Here is a 27,236-nt window from a genome sequence, read left to right on the forward strand (position 1 = left end):
TCTGCAGAAGCAAAGGTTTCATGAATGTAATTCTGAGCCGTCGATTTCACAGGCAAGGAACGCGTCTATGTGTCTGTGACGTATTGGATGCTAAGACTCGGGGATCAATAATATCTCAGTAAGTACAATACTTCATTTTGCCTCGCTCGGGGAAGGATTCATTTTGTTTGGGAGAAGTCAATGAAAGAAGGATAACTAATAAAAATGCAGTGTTTCCTTACAGTGATTTAGGTTTCTGCTGAATTTGAAATTTTTATGCCAATACTCCATGGGTCACTGATTTAGACAAATTAAAGGCATAAATCATATGAGTGCTATAATTGCAGGAGTGGTTTGGTTTTCACTTTACATTTATAGAATCTATTTGTTTTGCTCAGTTTTATTGCCTAGCTTTACCTGTTTTCATTGTTATGCTAAGGCAGTTTTCTCCTCGGGATATCCATTTGTCTATGCCTTGCTTATGGAGTCTCTCTAGGTGTGTGCTAGGCTTCAGCGGCTTCTGAGATAGTATGAATCCTTTAAAAAAAAAAAAGCCAGTTTCCAGCTATCACACTCACAGTATCATCGACCTATGAAAAGTCCTTAGGGAAAGGGTCAGTGGGTAACTAGCCAATATTCTACTATGTCAAATTAATCCAAATTATTCTTTCATGGATGAGTAATTATAAATAATATTTTATTAATTTATTATGTATGAGCTCAAGACATTATTAAATTTATTTTTTCCTGCGATGTAGGGTTTTCATCTTCAATTTACAGTTTAAAACATTGTAAAGTTTTACATTTTAAATGTAGGGACCATAGCAACAAGCTTCAGACACATGCAGAGACAGCGTTAAGAACTGCAGCCAGGTCCAACTCACTCAAATCTCATGACTGCCAACAACTCTAAAATTTTGACTTCTGCTCAACTTTCCCATTTGTTTCCTAAATAATTCAAACTGTGTTTATGTTGATTTTTGACACTTTTGTCAGAATGAAAACACAAATCTTTGCATGAATTATCACAGAGAATTCAGAAAAGTTTGGGGTTGGCTCCTAACACTGGGCCATCCATCTAATTTCAGTTTTGTAGTTGACTGTGGCCACTGTGGAGTCCTCCTTAAAACATAAAATGAAAAGAATCGCTGTTAAAAGAGGCCTCTAAGAGCAACCGGGGAAGGCGTATTTTTGTGGGTTTAAATCATGGCCCTTCTATACACCCCCATTAGTGCAGGAAGAATGAGATTCCAATAAGGAAGGTTTCCTCAACTAGATCAAATTCATTGCAGAACAAAAATGCAGTGAAATGACAGACTTGAGGTCTAGGAAAATTTTTAACATAGTTCATTCTCTCATTTGCCTATTTGATGATAGTGAACAAATATTGAATCGATATTCTTCTTAGCATTTAATGAGTGTTTGTCTTTCCACTCAGGGTCTGCAGATTTGTGCACTATACACGGTGAAGTGTGGTGATAAAGAACACCCTCTGTACCCAAGCATGTGGCCCCTATTCTGGCTGTGTCTTTTGCTAGTTGTTTGACCAAATGTCAATATGTTTAACTGTTCTGAGCTTTATGCTCCTACTTATAAAAAGCACACATATTTTTTTTAAAGTTATGCCTTTGCTATTTCATGCTGACTTTGAACTCACTGCATAGCTGAAGATGATTTGAATCCTACCTCTACTTCCCAATTGTTAGAATTACAGGCATGAGCTACCATACCCAGTTTATGTAGTACTGGGTATAACATATAGTACATACTTGAAAAATGTCAATTATTTTTATCTTGCATGTAAATTTAGGTATGTAGCTTCATTTTAACTTTTTTAAATTTTATATGTATGAAAGTTATAGCTAAATGTATGGATGTGTACCATATGCATGCCTGGTGCCTGCAGAGGTCAGAGAAAAGCATCAGTGTTAAACACTTATAAACTTACATGTAGGTATTGAGAATGGAACCTGGGTCCTCTAGAAGAGCAGAAAGTACTCTTAACTGCTGCCTTGCCTATCCCATCCCTGTATCGTCAGTTTTTAAGAGGACATTTGGTACTGAAAAGGAGGCCTTCAAAATGACCCATATTTAGTCACATGTAGAAAATAAGAGATTTTGGAGCGTTGAGCCCTACATGGGAGAGTCAACAATATACTCCTTCCATAGAAACTCAGAGAATCTTCTAGAAAGAGGATGTAGAAAGCTTGCAATAAATCGGGGTGATAGATGACTTCAGGGAAACAGTGTTTACCATACCCAACAGGGCAGTTGCACATCTGAACTCACAGCAGTTGAGGCAGCATGCACAAGACAGACACAAGTTACAGGCAGACAAAAATCCCAGCCTGGAGGAGGTAGGAGGGCACAAAGGCCATTTCTAGCTGAGAAGCTATTCGCATTGGATAGCTACTAACACAGGGAGGGTCAATTTTCATTAATGGTGTGGCCAAAGATAGACTGACCATATGCCAGGTTGTCTCCATACTCAAGAGTAGCTAGCCAATACAAACTGAACTTTTTGGGTTTAAGGGAGTTTGAAGGAGCAAATGCAATCAAAATACATTGTATGAAACTCTCAAAGAAGCACTAAGCACATTATTTTTAAAAATGAGTCTTGGTGGCAAGAAAGAGGTGGGGGATAAGAATGAGTCACCATGTATACCCATTATTAAGTTTGTATGTCAATTAGTTCACAGTAATTTTTATGATTTTAAAAAAAAAACAATCCTAATTTCTCATTTAACGGTCCACAAAGTTGCATTTGTTGGTTACATTTTACGTCTTTGTCTCACAACTAAAAGCTGAACTGTGAGTCACTCTTGTATACTTCCTGTCTAAGGTAGCAACCCAGAGACATTTCGAAGCATAAAATCCTTTCTGCTCTATCAAATAAGATCTATGGTTTGGGAAAGTTAGGGAGAAGGTTTGGTCAGTGAAGAATTTGCCCCATAAGCACAAAGACTTGAATTCCAATCCCCAGAACCCACATAAAAAGTCAGATGTGGTAGTGTGTGGCTGTAATCCTAGTGATAGGCAGGCAGAGTCACAAGGATCCTTAACATTCTTGACCAGGTAGTTTAACCAAGTCAGTAAGCTCCAGATCCAGTGAGATAGCCTGTCCCAAAAATAAAGAGGAAAACTCAGGAAGTCATTGGACCTCAACCTCCAACTTTTACATGCACACACACATACACACATGCAGTCATGCATAAACACAAATGATACACACACACAAATCCTACTCTTTGTTGAGCAGCATTATACACACACACACACACACACACACACACACACACACACACACAACACGTAGCCAGGTTGTATATACTGATAGATGCACTATGTCTCTCATTGTAAATTCTCTCTCAGTCACATGTTGTCCATGTCTCTGATTGAGAAAGTTTATACAGTTTCTCATTAAAAAAAGAAAGCTTAGTACAATGAACACTTCATGTACAATGATGATCGACAGCCATGAACTTTGTCTGAAGGGAATTTGGATTAGAAGGGAAGAATCTAATACATAATGACTGGATTGCAACTATGATATTCAAAGGACAGGTCCAGGGTGCCTAGAGAGGATAAGTACGGAAAGGGTTAAGGACAGTGTCTTTCAGGGCGCTGTGACATGGCTCAGTGGTTAAAGTACTTCCTGCACAGTGTGAGGATCTGAGTTTGAATCCCCAGGACCCACATACAGTGTTAGCATAGCATCTTACATTTGAAATCCCAACAGTTGATAGGTGGAGACAAGAGGAATCCTAGAGCTTACTGGGCAGCCAGACTAGTCAAATGGTGAGCCTGAAGTTCAATGAGGGGGGAGACCCTACATAAAGAAAAAGTGTTCTACCCAAATGTGGGCACACACACATTACAGGTACATGCCATGAACACAAAAGAACAACCAGAAAGGAAAGTGAGAGGAGATGACATTGATACGGTTATGACTGGTGATCTAAATAGCGGTACAAGTGTAGGGATGGGATTAGTATGCAAGGGGCTGAAGAGGGAAACGATGGTGCTGGTGTTTAGTGCGCAGTTGTGTAAGGGATGGGACTATGTCAGGAGTCACAGGAGAAGGGGGCAAGGATGCTCAAGCAAAGCAAAATGTCATGCTTCTCCAGGAGGGAGGAAACAGATTCAGGGCCTTTGTTGCCTGGGTTTTGAATCTTCATTTTCCCACTTCTCTGTAAAATACTAAACAAGTTACTTACCCTTCTATTTTTGTTGAGCAATTACAAAAAGGGAGCTTGCATGATGCATACCTCAGAATTTTGCTAATCAAATACTTTTTGCAAAGCACTGAAAGCAGTCTAGTGTAGGATTGTCTCTATGCTTATTCCTAAAGTATGGAGAACAAGAAACACAGTGGCGCAGTACCTGAGCCATCATGTCGGGAAAGCAAGGCTCATCACAATAATCCGCAAACCTTTCCACATTTACGATGGTGATGTCATGGAGGAGCAAAAGAGCAGTGTGAATGTCCCAGGTTTCCATTGACCCCCACAGACATTGCTGACTTAGGGTCAGATGGGAGCTGAGAGAGCCATCTCCCTGCCGTGAGCCCAGAACACAATGTTCCTACCTCATTATCGACCATGGACCAAGTGGGAGAGGAGAAAACAGGAGAACAAGAAACAGCAGCAAGGCAAAGTGGAGACAGTTCCCCAGCCACAAGTGAGAAGGCAGATTCCGTGAGGGAACCCAGACAGCAGCTCAGCTCAGGCAGGTGATGATGAGATCTCCAGCAGAGGCACCTGATGACCAATGAAGATATCTCTGTGGGCTTGGTGGTCTCAAGTAGGGATGAGTCCTTAGCTGAAACACACCTCAGAAAACTGAATCCACTTACTAGATTGTTTCAGTTTAGGGAGAACAGCATTCCCCAGGAGGCCTACTAGGCACAGCCTGTTCATGACTGCCTGATCAAGTTAGGGGGCTACATATAGGATTTGGGACAGATTTCTTAGCATCCAGTCAGAAACACAAACACACACACACATATACACACACACGTGTATGCATACAAGTGTATATGTATAGATAAATGTGTATGTATGTATATATAGTATGTATGTATTATGTATATGTATTATATATATATATAAAACACATACATACTATACACACATTTATCAGCCTAAATGGCTCTCTATGACATTCCTCAGCTGCTGATAAGACAGTTTGGAGTGAGAATGGCATTGGGCACCCTAGAAAGAATTCTGCTTGTCAACATCCAAAGGTCCTTTTCAAAGTACTTGATGCCCCCTCAGAAGTTTGACAACTAACGTCTGCAGCTTCCACTTGGTGCCATTCAGGATAATTTCCCATATGTCTCTGCCCCTAACATTCCAGGCAAAGTGTTTGGCTCCTTTCAGTAAAACACTAAAAAATCAGTGTGACCACTCAAGGTAAAGCTGAATGACAGAGAGGGACCAGTATAAAATGTAAGGGACTGGACTAGTGAGTTGGCTAAGTCCATAAAGCATTTGCACAGCAGTCATGATTACCTTTGTAAAAAGGTAAGACAGGGCTGCAGGAGTAGGCAAACTATCAGCAAGGATGCAGAGACAAGAAGCTCCCTGGAACTCGGTGGCAGGTCAGCAGCCTAGCTGAATCAGTAAGCACCAGGTTCAATGAGAGAACCTGCCTCACAAAAAAAAAAAGAAAAAAAGAAAGAAAGAAAGAAAGAGAGAGAGAGAGAGAGAGAGAGAGAGAGAGGAAGGAAGGAAGGAAGGAAGGAAGGAAGGAAGGAAGGAAGGAAGGAAAAAGAAAAGAAGGAAGGAAGGAAGGAAAGAAAGAAAGAAAGAAAGAAAGAAAGAAAGAAAGAAGGAAGGAAAAGAAAGAAGGCCAGAGAAGGACTGTGAAAGACAAGTGACATTGACCTGTGACTCACACACACATGCACACACACACACACATATACACACACACACACTGTAAGAGACCACTCTAGGGTCACAGAGCTAAATTAACTACCCATCAGGGTCAAAAACCTCAAGACCATATAAGGCTGCTACTTTGTTGAGCCCACCAAGCTCAATCAGAAGGGAAAAAAAACTCATTTGCAGATGATGATGACCCAGGGAATTCTTTTACTTTTCCATACCATACCCGAGGAAAGTGGTGATAGTAATCATACTTCATTGTCATTTGCTTAGGATCCTAGAGAGCAATTTTGATCTTTTGCTGCTAACAGGAGAGAAGAAAGCTCATCCGGACAGGTGACTTGAATCCCGGAGTCCATTGGTGCAGATGTGGCTAGTTCCCTCCCCAGCATTTAGCTTTTCCATATAACATAATGAGGGGGAAAGAAAGCCCGAGTCAATGATACATCTGCTCATAAACTTCCATTTGTTAAATATGAAGCAAAATCCTGACAGCCATAAAACAGGGTGAACAGTTGTGTGTTTGTATTAAAATATCATCGAGATAAGCAATAACCAGCTATCCGAGCAAAGGAACATCTGCGATATTATCTCGCTATTTCTGGCTGAGTCATCTCATGCTGGGAGAAAACATGGGGAAATGGAGTTATCACTTGTACTGCTCTTAATTGAGTTAGGGAAGGGCTCTGCTTTGTGTCTTCCCCGAGGCTGTCCCTGCGGACGCAACAGGTCTCTCTTAAAAATAATTTTTTTTTAGCTGATTGCTTCAGATCACTGCCGATCTGGCACTGCAGACAATCTTAAAATAAAGAAGTAAAATTCTGTCCTGATAATTCTTGGAATAAAATAAAAGCGTCCACGGCCTTACAATTAGTAAGTCTACCTCTGCTCTGGGTGCACATGCATATATGCGCACCTGAACGTGGAGGCCAGAGGACAACCCCAGGTGCTGCTCTCCATAAGCGCCATATCATGCTCCACCTACAGGTTCTTCCTGCTTGTTCTAACATTTGGTTTGGAGTTTGAGACAACATTCTCAGTGTGGAACTTGCCAAACACTTAGGCTGGGCAGCCAGTAAGTCAGGGGCTTCTATTTTCTCTAGCTCCCCAGCACTGTGATTGTAAGCACATGCCAGGACACATGGGCTCTAGGTGTAAAACTCAGGTCCTCGTACTATTTCATTTACTGAAGTATCTCCCCGACATACACCGGCCTTCATGAAGGGATGTTTTTGTTTGGCCTCCGGGAAGGGAGCCAGCTCATCAGAAGTGTTTGCAAGTGCCACCTCCCAGGATTTCACTAAGAGAAGGCTAAGGCAAAACTCTCTCATTAATAGGTCTTCTTTAAGATGTTTAGTAATTTATGAACTAAATATTTTGGGTAGAGACAAAGTCAAAAAGACACTAGATAAGTACTGAAATAATGTGATCAAGATCTTGTATTATTGAAAGCAGCTCCAGAATCAATTTGTTGCTAATCTCTCATTACAGAGGTGGTAAACGTGTACCTACAAGCACCAAGTGTGTATGACTGGCAGGTAGAAGCCATCAGTTATAGTGAAGGGCCAACACACTCAGATTTGATATTGGATTTTTACATCTTGAGCAAAGCACTTAACCATCCTGAGCTGTGGGTTAAATTTCTCTCTAAAACGGAAGAGCATAATACAGGCTTGTCCTGTAGGCTTCCAGAAGAAATGAGACATGATATTTAAACAGCTTGAACACTGTGATCTGCTCCTTAAAGATGCCCCATTGGTGGTTTCTATTACTTTGAGTAGAGCTAGAAGTAGAGTAGATTTCAGATAGCCTTATCTGAAAGTGCATTACATTAGATAGGAAATACATTCATTATGGAGAGAGTGAGAAAGTCAGTGGATCCTATCTGTCAGTGTTCCCAGACTGGTCTGGCACATTCATGAAAAGCATATCAATACACATGAGCCAGTCAACTATTGAACCACAGGATTTACCCAGACTAGTGACAATCTGGGCAATGCAAGCACAAGGCGGTCTTAGCTTGGAGGCTGACTGAGGACAAAGAACTGACGCAGAGGGTCTTCAGCTGAAGGCTCCACGTGGCAGACAAGCGCAGGCATTTGCATTCTAGCTCCCGACAAGGTAGTTCCTGCCACCTGGCACTTGACTTAGGTATAGCCATCTTTTAGACTCAGAAAGTCTGATTCATACATATCTCCAGTCCCCTGTCTGAAACTACCAAAAACAAACAACCAATTCTCAATGAAACTGGAAGTCATTTCTAGAGGCAAATTCGAAGTGATTCGTGCGAACAGGATACAGTCTGAATTTTAAAGACAATGATCTCTGTGGGCATCCATTAGATGTGAAGATCCCTTTGAAGACCTCCTTCAAACAGAAAAGTATAAAATCAACAGCTGGTAACTCCGAAGAGAAATTTACTTTAGTACAAATCATAGTCATCCACCTAAATTTGTGTTACTTCATAACATAAGCTACAGCTTTGTAGAATGGTTTTCATCTGTACTTTATTGATCACAGAGCACATCGCAAACATAAAGCATTAAATAACTCATTAGAAACGCTGAGTGCTTAAAGGGATTACTTTACTTCTAGTGCACAGTTCCTATTTAAATACAAACGACCTGACACAAAGATGGAATAAACGTATACCTTTCCTCTAAATGTTCCGCCCCTTTACAAACAAATTGATCTTTATGACAGCTTCATAAAGTGAGAATATGGTGTGTTGCTTTCATGTTTATATTGTATAGGGAGGGAATATGGAAGCAATGCGCCCTCAAGGTGTGTGGCATAACTGCTCTTTGCTTTCCAACAATGTTGCTGCTGTGTTAGCCACGCTATTCTGAATCCTCCCCTGACTTTACTGTTGGAAATACTCCCCTCCAAATGCTCTCTGCAATGGGCAGCTGCTATGTCACTGCTCTGTGTGAAATCTTAAGGTGCTGACATCAAGACCATTGATAATGTCAGAGAGATACCTATCAGTCCTCCAAGTTCTAAGATCCATACACATCAGGGAACTACCTGACTATGGATCCCACAGGGATGTCTCAGAACCCAGTGACCCTATCCACACAGCAACTAAACTCACATCAAGCGCTGGCTAAAATGAATCATCTACACGAGGGAACCCAGGGTACCTTTAAAACACCACCATAAGGCTTTGGGGTCACTAACAGATGTCCATCAAAGTTTGTAGTGAAAGGCAAGAATGTCTCTAGCAGGCATCTCTCTGATACTGATGCCTTGGCTTGTGTGACTTTTGATTTCTATTTTTGTAAATGCATTATTTAACACCATTCAAGAACCTATTTGTCAACCTTAATTATGGCTTACATTAGAGTTTATATTGATTGGTTTTTGATTGGCTCTGAACTCTTTGTCCAGAGACAAAAAAAGTAATTTCCATGAGAAATTACCATTACCAGAAGTTTCCTTCTGGGCTGCTTAAAATATACTGCTTAAAAATGCATGCTTTTAGGATGACTTGGGCAACAATCATTTTTAAATACATATAACCTCTTGTTATTGAATTGTATGAGCAAAATAATATAAGGTTTATATGCAATCTAAAATAATTTAAGATCTATAGCTGCCAGAATGCATTAATCTTTTACAAAGTCTAATTATTTTTCCTAATAACGTAATTGCTTTACATTCCCGCAAAATGTTAGGTTTTATATTTATGACAAACTTACAAAAACATTAACCAGTCTACCTCTTCTCTACATATACTGGGATCTCTGGGAGTGTTAATTATAAAGTCTGAACCCTTCTGTGGTTGTAAGGAATCAAACACTCTATTGATTACTGTGGTAGAGTAGTTGTTGGTCTTAACACCACAGTAAATGTTGTTTCCATTTGCTGGGATTATTAGTTGTGTCTTATAAATGGGAAGGCTGAAATACCTGTTAGGAAGTTTGCCTGTGATCCTTAAATATTTGACAGCAATACTTTAATATTTGACAACAGGACCAGGATTTAACCTTATGTGTATCCAATACCAAGTCTATATTCTTAACACAGGGCTTGAAAAGTATAGCAATTTTAATGAAATTTATAAAGGTGTATATGAAAGATCTGCACAGAAAGGGGTAAGATAAACAAAGGGAAGAAACATGAATAAGCTGGACAACGAAGTTTCTGAGGAGACTTAGGAAGAGCTGGTTCTGCCCTTCTGCTATTGGGATCGCTTCCATATTGTAAAGCAATTGAACATAGCATAAAGGAAAATAGTGGTGAGCAACACAATGTTCCCATCTGAGAATTTCTCTTGACTCCCTCAATTCTAGAAACCATCACTTTACCAGGGTACCACTGTCACTTTCCATGTGGTCTCTCTGACTTTGGTCTGGCTTTTCCATTCTGTTTGCCATGCTCTGTTCACATTATTCGAAAGTGAAAATGTCATTAAGTCTTCCTGAAACCCAATTATCTTCCCATTACCCCCAGAATAACAGATTCTGAAGGTATAACACAAGCCTTCAAAGTCATGTCCAAGCATATCTGACTACCTCTCCCTTTTGGAATCTGAGGTCCCCGTATCCACCAGGGCTTCCCACACACCCACTACACATGACAGCAGACTACACACCATTCCTCCATCTCAGGACCAGGCCAGGAGCTTTCCTACAGTGTGATCTTCACACTTGCAGTCCTCTCTGCATGAAACTTTTAAACCCATCATTCTGAATTTCTGCTGATGCTAGCCTACCCTTCACTTGGACATCTCTGTGAAGATCACTACCTGCCAGACATTGCTCAGCAAATACTATATTTCAAATAAAAGATGGATGGACAAACGAATGGTTTGCTGTAGGAATTTCTACAGCAAGTAGCCTTTAAGTTACCCACCCACTTGGATGTGACCTCTTATACTATTTATGCCATGTAAAGCATGGGTCCAGCCTCTCTTCTGGCTGCGTGATTTGGTTCCTGTTCCCCGTTTGTGCAGAGGATTGTGATATGTGAGTCTATCCCTAAATAAATAACCCTTTATTATACTCAATTCTGAGCTAGTATGGGATTTCTTTTTAGTGTCCTTCTTCATCTGGTGCCCACATGGATCCATACTCCACACCTACTGGGTGGACCTGTTTAAAGGTCTAATCGGTCCACAGCCCAGAAAGTTTCCCAACCCTGCCCACTTAGCTAGCTTTTACCTAAGCGATTTGTTGTAAAACTCTGCCACAGCAGAACTAACTGCATATGGTGACTTGGAAATTTCCCAAGCTCACTCACATCTCCCCCACCCTGACTGCCATGTTCCCTGCCTCATGGCAACTTGTGCAGCTTCTGGTTTGTGCTCCCCTGCCTATGAGTTCTGGACTTCTTGCTCTGTGTACAGAATTGATTTAATACTTTTTTACTTCATCAAGCAACGCATATTTCTCAGTATTTAACCAGTTCCAAGGCGGGAAACTAAAGCGGCTCAGGACCATTCCTGTCACCATCAGTTGCATCCCTGTTAGTTGTGACTCTGCAACCATGACATCTGCTGGACAATAAAGATTATTAGACCTAAAACAATTTACCAGACCTGATAACAGGTAATTAATAAATCAATAAACTTGAAAGTTATATAATGGCAGACAACATTACCACTGAAACTTTTAGTAACTTTTTTGATAATACTAAAGATTGTATTCTGCAAGGCTTATATGGTTTTTGTGATACAGCCATTTATTGGATATTGGGACTCAGTATTTTTCTTCTTATTATATCCTTAAGAAAATGATTTGATAACAGATTCAAGAATGATGCACTTTTAGAAATGATGTAGTTTTTACAGACTAGTGAACCGCTACCTAACGAGATTAATACCATCAAAAAAATCAAAAGTTACCTGAAAAATATAATACTATTGAAAAAGGTAACATTAATTTGACAAACAAAATTGAATCCATGTCTAAGAGTACTGAGAAATTATCTGAAATAATTCATACTATTGAATTTGACAATCAAAACTTGTTAAAATTTATGATAGGTTAGCAGATGGAGTACCTCTCCAGGAAGGCAATCTGCATGCTATCCAAATACTGTCCAAGGTTGAGGTGATATCTTTAAAGAAAAACTTCAGACCTTGGAATCACATGTGCAGAATGAGGATCAAAGTCCAGGTGCCTCAATGAAATCACTAGAAATATATACAGGTCAGGAGATTCAGGCTTTACAAAAGGCAATAGTAAAAAGATTTGAAACAATTGAGGAAATTATTGAAGCTAGTGAGCAGGGAAAGAAGGTACATGGACAGGATTCAACACTACCAGTATCTATCAGAGATGACTGACCCAGGGTTTTAGCTTCCTACCCTGTAACCTACTCTGGCAAAGCATCAAGTTCTAAAGGCCCAAAAAGACCCAAAGATAGATGGATACCTAGAGGAATGAATGATCTAAAAGAAATTAAGCAAGCTGTCATAACTTATGGCTTGTACTTCACATTTGTTAAGGAGATAGTAAAGACATGGGCTTCTAGCATTAAGGTCATGCCACACAACTGCTTTAAGTTAGTTTCAGCAGTCCTGGATGACGGACCTCTACTGATGTTTAAATGTTATTTCAGAGAAGAGGCTCAAATTTTAGGGCAACAGGGAAAAGCAAAAGAACTTGAGACTTCCCAAGATCAAATTCTTTGTGAGAACACTTTTGCTGACCCACATGCTCAAGCTCTTTGCGATGAACAAAGGAAAAATGCTTTCCTATGCCACAAAGCAGCCTTAAATATTTGGGACAGGATTCAATAACTAGGAAAATTAATTGAATCACATACCAGGTTAAACAGTGTCAGAGAGAATCCATTAGTAACTTTTTACAAAGATTAACTAAGACTGCACAAATAGAAGTAACAGACCCAGATGCTAGACAAGTGCTTACTGAATCTCTGGCTTTTGAAAATGCCAACTAAGAATGCAAAAGATACTTGGGCCTTTAAAGGTTAGATCAGCACCAATGGGTAAATGAATCCTTCATACAATGAACATTGAGACATTTCACTATAATACCAAATCTTGGGTAGAAGAATCAATTTCCAAAGGTATGTGGAGACATCAAAATGCCAAATGTTTTATTTGTGGTAGAATAGGACATCTGAGAAGGGATTGAAGACAAGGAATTACTAGGAATAAGGTCTCCTCTGGGAATGGCAAGGATAGGAGGACTCAGCCTTCAGGTATATGTAGAAGGTGGTGTGGCAAAAAACAACATTCAACAAATGAATGCAGATCAACAAAAGACAGACAAGGCAACCAAATACCATCAGGAAACTCCTTGGGGGGGCCTCTCACAGGCCACCAAGTCAAAAGTGGTCCAGTCATTCCCAGTCACTGTGGAGGACATGTCTCATAAGGAAAATTAAAAACTTTGAGCCTTCAGTAAAAAACCATACTGTTCTGAATGATGAAATAAGCATGGGGAATAAATCAAAAATTTCAATAGGAAATAGAAAACGTAAATTCTGGCAGACTTCTGTAAATGATCAAATACCAAAGCTAAGAGTATGTAGAAATGGCATTGTAATTGTTGGTTTGATAGACATGGGTGCAGATGTGAGTGTCATTCTTCCAGAATCTTGGCATCCAAATTAGCGTCTTCAAGAGACAGATGTTCAATTACTAGGAATTGAACCTTATTGCAAGTGAAACAAAGCACAAGATGGTTTAAATGTGTAGGTCCAGAAGGACAGAGAGGAAGGCTGAGGCCATATATGGCTAATATTGCAGTGAATTTATGGGGTCATGACCTGCTGCAGCAATGGAATACCCAGATTAACATGCCTGCAATTCCAGAAATTCATAATTCTGGGAAGGGTGTTATGAGGTAGGTATTATACACAAAGGTCACCAGCCACTCAGGCTGCACAAGAACACAAAGCAATTAGCAAATCTTTAAAGGTACCAACGACCCTACCTTTAAAATGGTTAACTGAGAAACCAATATGGGTTAAACAGTGGCTGTTAGCAGAAGATAAAATGCTTTAGAACAGCTGGTACAATATCAACTAGATGCTCACCAGATTGAAGAATCAACCAGCCCTTGGAATTCTCCTGTATTTGTTGTGAAAAGGAAATCTTGAAAATGGAGAATGGTAATAGATCAAAGAGCTGTCAGAATGTAATTCAAGCTATGGGCCTCTACAATCTGAATTCCTCTGCCTTCTCTATTACCAAAAAGATGGCCTCTTTTAGTTACTGATTTAAAAAAATTTTCTTCACTATACCTTTACAAGAAAAAGACAGAAAAAAATTTGCCTTCACTGTGCCTACTTATAAAAATTCTCAACCTACCAGGAGGTACCAGTGGACCATCCTTCCTCAGGGAATGTTCAATAGCCCCACCCTATGCCAATACTTTGTAAATCAGCTATTGTAAATAATAAAGTAAAAAAATTCCTAAATCTATAATTTACCATTATATGGATGACATTTTGCTATCTGATTCAAACAGAGATAATTTAGAAAGAATGTTTGAAGAACTAAAGAAGTTTTGCCAAAATGGGGATTAGAAATTGCTCCTTAAAAAAAATACAGAGAGGAGATTCTGTCAATTACCTATGTTATAAAATAGGTATACAGAAAATTAGAACACAGAAGACACAAATTAGGAGAGATTGATTGCAGACTCTTAATGACTTTCAAAGATTGTTAGGAGACATTTCCAGTCTATGACCGGCTGTTGGGATAACACCTGACCTAATAGTACATTTAAACAAAATCTCAGATGGTAACAAAGACTTAAATAGTCCCAGAAAATTAACAGCTGAATCAGAAAAGAAATTGATTGCTCCTGAAGAAAAAATACAGGAGGCACATGTGGATAGGGTGAATCCAAATCTTAATTGCATTTTAATTATATTGCCTTCCAGAATTTCTCCTACATGGATCTTAATGAAAAGGGAAGATATTATCTTAGAATGGATATTTTTACCACATAAACAAAGTAAAAAATTAAAAACTTACGTGGAAAAGTCTCTAGATTAATTATGAAAGGATAATTGTGACTTCATCAACAAGCAGGTACAGACCCAGCAAAGATTATAGTGCTTTTTACTACTGATGAAATTTAAAAACTTATGGGAAGAAAATGAACCATGGCAAAAATCTTGCGCTATTTTTTAAGAGAGATTAATAGCAATTATCCCAAAAGTGATAGAATTAGCTTTATAAAGAGAATTACTTGAATCCTTCCCCACATTGTATGGGACATACCTATAACTGGAGCCCATACATTCTATACTGATTCAAATAAATCAGGAAAGGCAGGTTACAAATCAGAAGATTTAAGTAAGGTGGAACAAAGCCCTTATAAATTCTGTTCAAAAGGCAGAACTTTAAGCTATTCTCATTGTAGTAAGGGATTTAAAAAAAACCTCTTAATACAGTCACTGATTCACAATATGCAGAAAGAGTTGTCTTAAATATTGACGCTGCTGAATTTATAAAATATGATACAGAATTGACTTCATTATTCATATAGGTTTAAGATATAATCAGGAATAGGCTTGGTCCCATATACATAACACACATCTGATCCTATATGGGTCTGCCAGGTCCTCTAACACAAGGTAATGCAGAAATTAATCAATTATTGTTTGGAAATGTGTTGAAGGCGTCAGAATTTCATAAGAAACATCATGTGAATTGCAAAGGTTTTCCATTACAAAAGAAAGAATTTTCCATTCATGGCAACAAACTAAAGAGATTATAAAGTATGCCCTACTTGCTTTTTCTATAATCAAATACCACTACCTGCAGGGAGTAACCCAAAGGGTACTCAAAGGAATGAAATCTGGCATGGATGTGTTCCACTTTGCAAAATTTGGAAAATTAAAATATGTGCACCACACCATTGACACTTATTCAGGGTTTCAATGGGCAACTGTTTTCAGCTCAGAAAAAACTGATTCAGTAATCACACATGTATTAGAAGTTATGGCCATCATGAGTATACCTGCACAAATAAAGACAGATAATGGTCTGGCATATGTCTCTAAGAAAATTAAACAGTTTTTTTGCTTATTGTAATATAAATCATATTACAGGTATACCACACAATCCTACAGGTCAGGCAGTTATAGAAAGATCAAATAGAAATATGAATGATATGTTAAACAAACAATAAGGGATGGAAAATACCCCCAGAAATAGATTACATAATGCTTTATTTACTTTGAATTTTTTTAATGTTAATGAGAAAGAGAGAACAGCAACAGAGAGACATTAGATAATAGAAAAGTCTTCTGAATTAAATCAGCTGTTATATTTCAAGCATGTATTGACCTCACAATGGAAGCCAGGATATGTTTTACATTGGGGAAAGGGTTTTGCTCTTATTTCAACAGGAGAAGAAAAGTTATGGATATCATCAAAGTTAATAAAGATTCAGTTTGAAAAAGAAATCTCTTGAGAAAGAGAAATGATGGTTGTCACAGAGGTGACAACCATGCAGGTGGTAAGGAAATTATATAGGGTTGGGGCATGGTTCTATTCTTGTCTTTACAGGAAAATATACATCTTCAAAAATTCAAGAGACTCTGACTGTTTGGATGCTGACAGAAGGAAAAATAACTATCCAATAAGGAACATCAAGAAAAAGAAATATAAGGGCAGGTGATTAAAACTTCTACATTTAAATATATATTTATGAATGTATATATATTTATGAATATATAGAGCTGGCTTTGGAGTTGGACAATGGCTCTGTCCTTTTCTAAATCCAAGCATGTTGTTAAAATGAAAATTCAGAGTTTCTGTCTCATGTCAGGAGCCATGGTATGGGACAGAAAGAAAAAAGAAATTTAGAAAAAAATTTCCTTTTCTTCATACATATTTTGTATCTATTGTACCTTTTACTGAATATGTTTCTGTATAAATAATGTTTAAGTTTTCCTCAGTGAACAATAAATTTTCCTGTAGTAATGTTTGAAGTTTCCAGGGAGAAGATGAGGCCCCACAACAACTCTACCTGGTTGATATGACATCATGATGCTGATAGTGCTACTATAATACCTCTCTTGGGTACCAGCTTCTCAAGATGGTTCCAACTCATTTAGCTGAAATGATGCACTTTTTTACAACATTCTGGCCAGAAATCCAAATAGAAACCTGTAGTGACTGGGCTGTGGGCAGGCCTGTTCTTTGTCCCGCCTGGCTCCCGCATGGCTAGCTTAGCCCCGGAAATAACAACACACAAATTGTATTCATTTAAACACTGCCTGGCCCATTATCTCTAGAGAGTTAATTACTGGCTTACTCTCACATCTTGATTAACCCATTTCTAATAATCTGTGTAGCACCACGAGGTGGTAGCTTACCGGGAAAGATTCAGCATATCTGACCTGATGGCTGGCTCCATGGCATCTGCCTCATTGCCCTCTTCCCAGCATTCTGTTCTGTTTACTCTGCCTACCTAATTTTCTGTCCTATCAAAGGGCCAAGGCAGTCTTTATTAACCAATGAAAATAACACATAGACAGAAGGCCCACCTACATCAGAAACCTCAGAAAAACCCTACCAAATACTCAGAGAGTATTTGCAATGTTACCAGACAATACTCTTGGAACTTAACCATCATTTTATTTTCACAGAATCCCATAGAAAGGACATAGCCCCATAACAGCTGGAAGAAATTCTACAATACAATGTCCCCTCTACCAACAAGTTTGTCCTAGAGTTAGAGACATCATTTAAGGGTTGATTATAATTGTTATAGGTTTGGGGGTTGGGGGAAATTATGTAAGCTCAAGGATAAAAGGAAAATTGAATGGGATAATAGGTTAGTGTGAGCTTACTCACATTAATAATAATAGTGGGTAATAAAGTGAATACTTGTGAGTTATTATTTATAGGCAATTTATATTGGTTTAGATTCTTGTATATTGATACAAACTTAAGTTATATTGAATATGTTCCTATTTTCATCTATAATATTTGTATACCTAAGAGGTTATTTTGTCATATTGTATGAATGCATGATTAAGATATTTTGTATATTGATATAATTTTAGGATTGAATATACATTTCTACCTCTGGTCAAGATACTTATACATTGTTTACATTTTGATGTCATTGTCCTCATTTGTTGCACAGTTGTTTAAATATTGTTTAATATTCTAATATGAAGTCTTAGTCTTTAAGTTATATAGGTATTAAGAATAGTAGGTTAATAGTCATTCCTGTTTGTCATACTTATAGTTAAACTAATCAGGTTCTTTAGATACATAGAGATTGTATTCTGCATAGATAGATAATCTTCAAACACTTTAAAGAGCTGTAGAATATGGCATTTAAATAACTTAGGGTTCTGTTGATGTGAGAGATGTTTGCTCCTGGCAGCACCAATCTATTCCCAAGAGAATGTTAAGCACCAAAGACACTCCACTTGGAGTTTGTTTTCTTCTTGGCAAAACTAGCATTTGGGCAAGGAATTGCCCACACATCGACTGCTGACAAAATGCACAATGTCCAGACTAGACGAGCAGGAAACAAGAAAAAAAAGACTGTCAAATCTTGCCAAGACAAGGTAAGACAGTCTTGAAATTTTTCCTGCCTCTGAAAATGGTCTGTGAGTTACTCTAGACCTTAGTCAAAGTTGGTTGCTCCAACGTTGCAAATCAGACTTTGGGTGATTGTCCAGGGAGCTAGTAGTCTGTCATTTGTTGCATATTTTGGAAGTTGCTTAATTGCACTTCCTGCTTACTCAAGTAATATTATTTCCTTTCTCGGGTCTTTGATGGGGTTGAAGACTAGATAGTTGTGGTTACTTTCCTCTCATGACTTGTCTAAGTTATTTATAATACAAGACTTAAACTCCTTGGGTTTGAATAATTATTTAGACATTTATCACATGTTTCTTGCTTGATATTGTTTATTCTGGTGTAATTCTTATTTTTATACCTGATATTTGTTCTTATTGTATATAATTTTGTATTAGGCTTAAAACTCTCTTATTTAAATAAAGAGGGGAAGTACTGTAGGAAATCCTACATCCAGTAGCCTTTAAGTTACCCACCCACTTAGGCATGGCCTCTTATACTATATATGTCAATGTAAAGTGCTGGTCTAGCCTCTCTTCCAGTGGCTTGATTAGGTTTCTATTCCCTGTTTGTGCAGAAGACTGTGATCTGTGAGTCTACCCCTAAATAAATAACCCTTTATTATACTCAATTCTGAGCTAGTGTGGAGTTTCTTTTTAGTTTCCTTCTTCAAGGCTGGAGGAATATGACAAAACAGCTAAGAAAATATGAGAAAGGATAAATGTGAAGAATATAACAGTAATGTAATCACCTTGAATATAATAAAAAAGACTAATATACTTAATATTACAGTGTATCAAAGCATACTTTTACAGAGAAAAATAATCAATTGCTTTAAATAATCTCTACAGGGTATCCATAAAGTATGGAAATACAAATGATATCTTTTTTTACTAGTTGTTTCTTTGATGGCATTATTTAATAAAAATAGAAGGGATATATTGTAACATGAAGGGCTGGCTTGTTGGGATATCTGTCCCACCTGGTATCCCACAACCGGCAAGCCCCAAAGAAAATCACAGAGTCTCCATAAGTTATGAAACTGATTGGCCCATTAGTTCAGGCTTCTTGTTAACTCTTGTAGCTTATATTAACCCATTGTTCTTATCTACATTAGCCACATGTCTCAGTACCTTTCTCAGCCAGCAGGTTACATCTTGTTTCTTCAGTCGTCTGGGCAGGAATCAGTTTCCTCCTTCCCAGAATTCTCCTGTTCTCATTTCATCACTTCTACTTCCTGTCTGGTTTTCCCGCCTATACTTCCTGCCTGGCCAATCAGCGTTTATTTAAAACATGATTGACAAATTACAGACAATTCTCCCACACCAATATATTTGTCCTAGTTTTTAGAATTTGGGGCACCCACAGATACAAGAACTATGCAAATGATTTCCACAATCCCTGGTTCATTCTCGACCTGGTCTGTGAAGTCTTCTTCTTCTTGTTGTTGTTGTTGTTATTGTTTTTGCTCATGGAAGAGGGAGAGTGATGGGAACAGTCCAACCAGGAACCTCTTGTCAACAGGGAGTTTGAAATCCTTTGTGATGCCCATCCTTTAGGGCAAGTATGCCCAACCTGCAGTCTGCAAGTGGCATGTGCCCAAAAATAAACATGAATGTGGCTGAAATCTTTGTAGATACCATCATGGCATTACCAGAAGACTATGCAGTCCTGATCTAGAGGCTTCATGTGACACATTAATAGAGCCTTTTAATCCATATAATGATCTTTAGTGTTACATATACCTGGATTCAAAGTCCACAGAACTGCCTTTAGGCCTGTCTCTTGATTTAGAAAATGAAATAAGCAGATATTTTTAGAAAATAAAGATAATTATCTTGATATTTTAAAGCTGGTTCAATTGACTTTCCTTCATTTTTCCATCAGCCTGACCTATGAAGATGGTAAGAACCAAAACTCAGATAGATCTGTCCCTCATCTTTGAGCCACAGACCCCCATTGTGAGGTCTGGGTCTGGCTTAGTGCTTCCAAGTTTTTCCTTAAAAAATTAGCTGCATTTTTATTTTATATATTTGTGTGTGAACTTGTTAGTGCTCATATCTCACTGTGTACCTGTGGAGGTCAGAGAACAGCGGGCAAAATCAGTTCTCTCGCCCCAGCTCGTCAGGCTTAGTGGCAGGCTTCTCTAGCCAATGGGATATCCTGCAGGCCCAATATTACCAACTGTTTCTATTGGGGACTTTATTGCTCCACAACTTATGCTTAATGCTGGACTCCAGTACCTTCCATCTTGTATATTCAGCTATTTATTTAAAGCAACAACTTCCTAATATCCAAACCGCACACAGCTTTCTCAACACCCTTGCCCTGAAAAGTGGTCCATTCCCTGATGATAGGCACTACCCTAATCCTCCCATCCACTTTTATCCTCATACAAAGACCACCAGAAAATGTGACTTTTTCCCCATAAAGCTCCATTGTGTTGCAAAAGTCATAATCAATGAAACTCAAAACTATCGCCAGGATAAGGGAATAATATGAAGAGTAGAAAATGGATGACTCGAAATCAAGAGAAAAGGGAAGTGACCAGTTCTAGATCAGGGACAAAAAGGAAACAAGGGCCTAGATATTTTCCACAGCAAATTATAAAATATGACACAGGAAGAAAAATGCTCCTGTGTGCAGCTACAAATGCTTCCTATGCATACAAGCATCTAAAATGACAGTCACATCTCTGTTAACTGGTGGTCTCCTAGCGGAAGACCCTGTGATCCATATTAAGGTTACTGCTTTCATTGTGTGTTAGTGTTGTTGAAAGCAAATAGAGGGCCAGGGTGTGACTTGCTAGAGCGCTTGCCTGGCGTGCACAAGGACCAGGTCGCAACCTGGGCACTGCAGTAATGGAATAAGAAAAAGGAAAGTACATGGCAGCATGTAGGGGCCACGGTCTCTTCTTAAGCCTTGCAGCTCAAGCCTGAAATTCTTCCCACTGACTCTAGTTCCATATTCTGAGGGGCAGGACAATCACTGTGAGACATTATGCTACACCTCAGTTTCTTTAAAAATAACCTTTCTGGATCAGGTATTAAGTTCTCGGGCTTTTCATTAACGCTTCGAATATTTCAGAGCTGTGGGTTGTGCTTCACTGCATTGAAGGAAGGTCACTCTTAGCCTCCGCTGCAGTTAAAGCAAGGAATGGGCTTCTTTTCAAATTGCCTTTTTTATTTTTACCGTTGTGTTACAGCACAACCTTCTGTGTGTGGCATACAAATGATAGTTGGTAAAGAGATTGTGGGCCTGCATGCATAATAAATACGGTTCTATCTGAGTAGATGGTGAGTATTTCATAACGCCCAAGTAGGAAATGGGAGCATTTACATATTTTGGAGGCTTCACAATATATTCACTATGCATGCATGTACATATTTACACACCGTTTTCAACACTCTTATTTATAAGCAAATAGCCAAACAGGCAATTATTTGTATGAGGGCCAATATGACACAGTCAATGGTCTGGAAAATATAGGGTAGTTAACGAACTCATTATTGTAAAATGGGAATGCCAGGAAGGTATACCAGCTATTTGAAACATAAGCCACTGAAGAGAGAGCAATTCCCTTCAAACAAAATTTAGGAGCAATAACTAGATATAAGTCCTTTCATTTTTGTAATATTTAAAAGACCAGAAATATGAAACATATAAAAACCCATTTTAGTTAAAAAAAAATGTGACTCAATGCCTTTCTGTAAAAGGCCTGGAAATCAAAATCAACATATTCTTTGTGACTTACATTTCAGTTCTGAGGACTGCTGTGGGCCACGGCTTCCTCTGCAGGAGTTACTTGGTTCTTAAACAGAAATACTTATAGAGAGTGAGCTTTTCAATTAAGGATGGAGACTCTGTGGAAGTATTTGAGATCTATTCAGAAAGGTCAAAATTAGGAGACAGGCATGCTCCAAGTTGGGTTGTTTGGGCAAGGGAAGGCCTCGCAGGAGAGTAGAGGATGCTGCCAGCACTCCATCACTGCCCATCCAGGTAAAACAATGAATGGAAATGACTGATCTACAATTTGCATCCTCTTTTCGGTCCATCAACAGAACATTATTAAAACCAGTCAGCCAGAGCCCATTAGAACAGCACTCACGTATGAAACAATACCCAGGTCTGCTTGGTCTCCATTTTTATGCACTGCTACAGGACTATAAATATTCATCGTAATGTAACTGAAAATTATTGAAGTGAGAAAAAAGAGAAACAGGGAAGCCATTTGCTTCAATTCATAAACAGCATCTGTTGGGAAGTTATTCATAGATTGCTTCAGGGCCTGCTGAGCAGCAAGCCCACGGAAAAGGATGCCATTGCAAGCAAATTGGCGCAAACTGCATGGAGGTGCTATTAGACATGATTCACTGACAGTCAGGGAGAGTGATCAGGCACTGGGTTGTTTTATGTGTTCTTTTATCACGGGGACACAGAGTTACCCTCCAGCCAAAGTCTCTTGCAGTTCAAATTAGACAAGCAACCTTCCGAGTGTATTAGGCCTAACTAGTGTCTGGGGAAAGTGAGAAGAAGCGGCTGCACTCCGGGTCTTAGACTGCGCGCTTGTTCGTTTGCCCACACCTGAGGCGCTTGTCGGATGTGACCTGTGCAACCTGGCTGATTTGGATGTCCCTAGCAAGACCTTTTTCTTCAAAAATTAAGCATGAAAGCGAAAACTTTTTAGAAGGATGAAGTCAGTGGTGTGCTAGACCCGAAAGGAGTGAGTGGGATGCTTGCCACTTATCAAAACCTGACTAAGAAGAAAAATTAGCAGGGACCCTTTCCAATCTGGCCTTTCAGCAAAGTCGTATTTCATCAAAGACTGGATTTATGGTTTCCCAGTCAAAGCTTCAAATTCAGTTCACAGAAAACAAACACAACCAGAGCTTTCACATGCGAAGTGATCACGAATAAAATAGATGGGTCGACTTAGCAACTGTTTATACTTATACATTGATGCATGTGTTTGCCGTTTAAAGGCATCTTTGAGACTAAGAAATAAAATACTTTGTTTTTCAGATTTCAGGTGTATTTTAGTGATGTGAATGTCATCCATTTCCAGCTAAACTCACAGATTCATCTTAATCTCACTAGAAGAGAGACATCCAGGTATGTATCTCCCAAAACAAAAAAGAGTTCTGCTCTTCTAAAAGAAAGAGCCTTAAGCATATAGTAAACACACAAGCATGACACACACACATACACACACATAAATGCACACATACAGACACAATCAGACTAAGTCTTTAGATGTAATTACTGTATTATAAGAAAAAAAAAGGTGACAAAATATATACATCAACACCATGAAAGTGCCATTTCAGACTTGAAAGCTTGAAGTGAATTGGTTTCCATGACAAATAAGCCACAAAGAAATAAAATGGTCAGGAGAAGAAAGGAGGAACCTACAGAATAAAGAAGGCTTAAGGAATATGTCAAGTTGGCCGAGGATATAATGCAATTGGTAGAACACTCTCCTGGAGAAGTGAGGCTTTGTATTCAATTCTTAGCCACCATCAAGTAAATGAATTGTGCAGAGCCTGTTTAGATCTTTATTTGAATAAGCTGACTACTTGAAAGAGAAAAATAAAACACACACACACATACATACACAGTTCAAAAATTCTTAATCCTAACTAGATATGTCAATAGTATTAAGGAATTACAACTTTTTATATGATAATGTATTTTTAAACCGGCCTTATAGTTTGAAATATAGACATCAAAATAGTACCATAGAAGACAGAATAAATGACACAAGAAGTTCTTGATTTGATAATTAGTGATTATAGGTTATAAAGACATGAGGTTTGGTCAATCAATTCTCTCCTCACCTCAGTCTTCCACAATAAAAAATTATAATGCCATACTTGCCTGTGTGTTGTAATCCAATCACTCTGTACCTTTTCTTCTGACACAGGTTCTCTCCTTGGACCTTGAACTTGCTGATTCAGCTAAGCTGCCTGGTCAGCATGCCCCAAGGATGTTTGTCTTATGTCATCAGTGCTGGGATTATAGGTGTGCACCACCACACCCAGCTTTTTATGTGGGTGCTTGGGATCAGAACTTAGGACCTCATGATTTAGTGGCAAGCATACTAGCTACTGAGCCATCTCCCCAGCCACTAAATTTCTCCATAGGTCTCATTTCACTTACTTACTCTTGATATTTAGTGACCAGACTGTATGTATACAAAATAACCTCTCACTGACACAATGCTTTATTAGATACTAGGAATAAAGACATTAATTAACAAAGGAATTTGATTCTTCTATTCTAGTATTTAAGGACATTTTTAAAAGATAATGAGAAAAAGGTCTTATGTAGGGCCGCCTGGCTAGAGTCAAACTCATGATCAAAGTCTTAAAAAAAGTTTGTCGTAACTTAAATTTTTTTGGCAAATCACTTGGTTATTGGCTGTGTAAGCATAAAGCAAGTTTGTATAAACTCGGGGATAAAAAGGGACAGAAATCTCAAAGGGTCTCATATCCTTCCACATACACAAGGTTACAAAGACCACTGGGCTCATTCAAAGCATTTATATGCAGGCATTACTAAATTATATACAACAAATACAGCATGTGTTAGATTCTATCAGAAAATGAAAGCATTCCATATTTTATGAAGCATAGATGTTGGCTCCCTTACCTTGCAGTTGCCGAGATTGCCAAAGGGGTGTGTTTTGTTTGAAATACAGTGATTTTCCCAGTTACTGGCTGCTACCCCCGTTTTCTTCCTGCATTCCAACAGAAGCCATGCCATGCTTACTAGGTATTATTTTGGAGGCTAAAGGGCTGTTGTCCCACCAACATCTAAATTCCCTGCACTCACATCCTCTCAAACAAGATGAGTAAGACAAGCAATTCTTGTCGATCCCTGTGACTTGTGCCTTTTTTCTAAGACTATTAATGCCACGTTGTAGCCTGCTACTGAAGAAGTGACTGAGGGGTCAGCTTGAGGGGCAAGATGTGATCTTCAAGTAAATGCGGAATAAAAAGACATAGTCTGCTCTTGTGCAGTCTTGGTAGAAATTTGAGGAGAGACTAAAAGTTCCTAATTACAAATTTTATTGTCTTTTTTTATTTGCACATCCCTGTTATATTACTGACTGCCTGCTACCTGCTGGATACTGTGTCAAGCACTTGGTATGTGACGGTGAAAGACCTTGACCTCCAGGAACTTACAGGCAAGTGCGTGAGAGCTTTAAAGAAAAGACATGGACACGTTACAGTGGGCAAAGAGCTGTATGGAACTTATACCTGCAGACTTCTATATAAACAGAAATATCCAGAGAGGCTGGGAAATTTTTCTAATGAAGATATTGAACTGGGAGAAGACACTACAGACACTGAGAATACCATGTGTAATGAGGTTGGGAAAATTTCACTCTCAGAGAGTCTGATGCAAAAAATGAAGTCCAGGAAAACAAGATCTTAGCAAAGAACCAAGGGATTTGAACATAAATGACTAAAGGTTTCAAGCCTTCCTAACCACCTGGCAATATGATTGGCCCATACACTTACCTTCCTTGGCACCATATATACTAATATCTTCAGTCACATTGATTATGTGCCTACTGTGTGTGATATAGGAGGCAGGTTTAGAACCTGGGCAAAGTAGGGAGACTACAGAGCTGTGGTCCATCTGCAACATATAACACAGGGTACATGGCATGAAGGAGGCCTGCCTGGGTGGCAAGATGTTAATCTAAAACTTGAAGTACAATCAGAACAGACATGAGAGCAATACATGCATTCCCTATAACTGCCCTGAACTGGATCTAGGTTACACAGCTTCTTGACCATGGCCTCCAGCAAATGACAGAATTTTTTGTTTCCGCTGTTTCATGCATAAAGATGCAAATGATAACAACTTAACTTGTGAAGACTGTGGCAGCCTCCTCTTGAACTTGGGACCCCAAAACTATTTGCATGGAACCACTGTTCTCAGTTTCAAGGGATTAAAGACACCATGTGACTCTAGTTGTCTATTTTGTAGAAGATGAACCATGGTGACAAGGACAGAATTTTCAGAAGTGGGGTTGAGCTCTGCTTCACTATTGATGTGTTTTGCAAACATGGGCTTGATTTCTTTACAATCCAAAGACCATGTAGCTGGAAGGCTTTATCAATCCACTCAATCAATCAATAAGTCAATTAAATAAACATTTAGTGCATGTGAGGAAACTGCTTCAAGACCTGAGGTGTCAGCAGTACATAAAATGAAAGGCCCGAGACCTCATCTGGTTTCCAGAGATTAGGAAAGGTAGGAAAGACTGTTTCACTGGGGTTTGAGACAAGTTACTATAACTCAGGAAGCTTAAATCAATAATAAAAAAAAGTAACCCCTAGATCTCCTGAAGAGGTAAAGAATCAGGAGGTCTACCAGCCATTTTAGAAGGCCTTAGAAGGCACTAGCTCTTTTAACTTCCAGCCATCACTAACCCTGCTGACTAGTCTGATGTCAGTTTGGCATAGGCTAACATCATTTTGGAAGAGAGAATCTCAGCTGAAAAAATGCACCCACCAGATTGATCTGTGGGCATTTTCTTGATTAATGATTAATGAGGGTGGTTGCCACCTACTGGGTCCTGGGTGCTATAAAAAAAAGAGTCTAAGGAAGCCAAGAGGCACAAGCCAGTGAACAGCACTCCTCCAAGGCCACTGCTTCAGTTCCTGCCAAGAGTTCCTTCTCTGACTTCCTTCTATTGTTGACTGTGATGTGGAAGTGTAAGCAAAATAAACACTTTACTCCCCAAGCTGTTTTTGGTCATGGTGTGATAACAGCAATAACACCCCGAAATACACACAGTACTGGGCATTCTTAGT

At 38.9% G+C, this 27,236-nt stretch overlaps 1 long non-coding RNA gene across 1 annotated transcript; it reads left to right on the forward strand.

Annotated features, from left to right (window-relative positions):
• Positions 1-50: 50 nt before the first annotated feature.
• Positions 51-25,883, forward strand: LOC148122657 (uncharacterized). Its single transcript, XR_015737365.1, has 3 exons — positions 51-118; positions 23,428-23,517; positions 25,548-25,883. It is a non-coding gene; the product is annotated as an uncharacterized LOC148122657 (long non-coding RNA).
• Positions 25,884-27,236: the final 1,353 nt, after the last annotated feature.

Source organism: Myodes glareolus, chromosome 3 (genome assembly GCF_982192425.1).
Source record: "Myodes glareolus chromosome 3, mMyoGla1.1, whole genome shotgun sequence".
Taxonomy (NCBI): Eukaryota; Metazoa; Chordata; class Mammalia; order Rodentia; family Cricetidae; genus Myodes; species Myodes glareolus.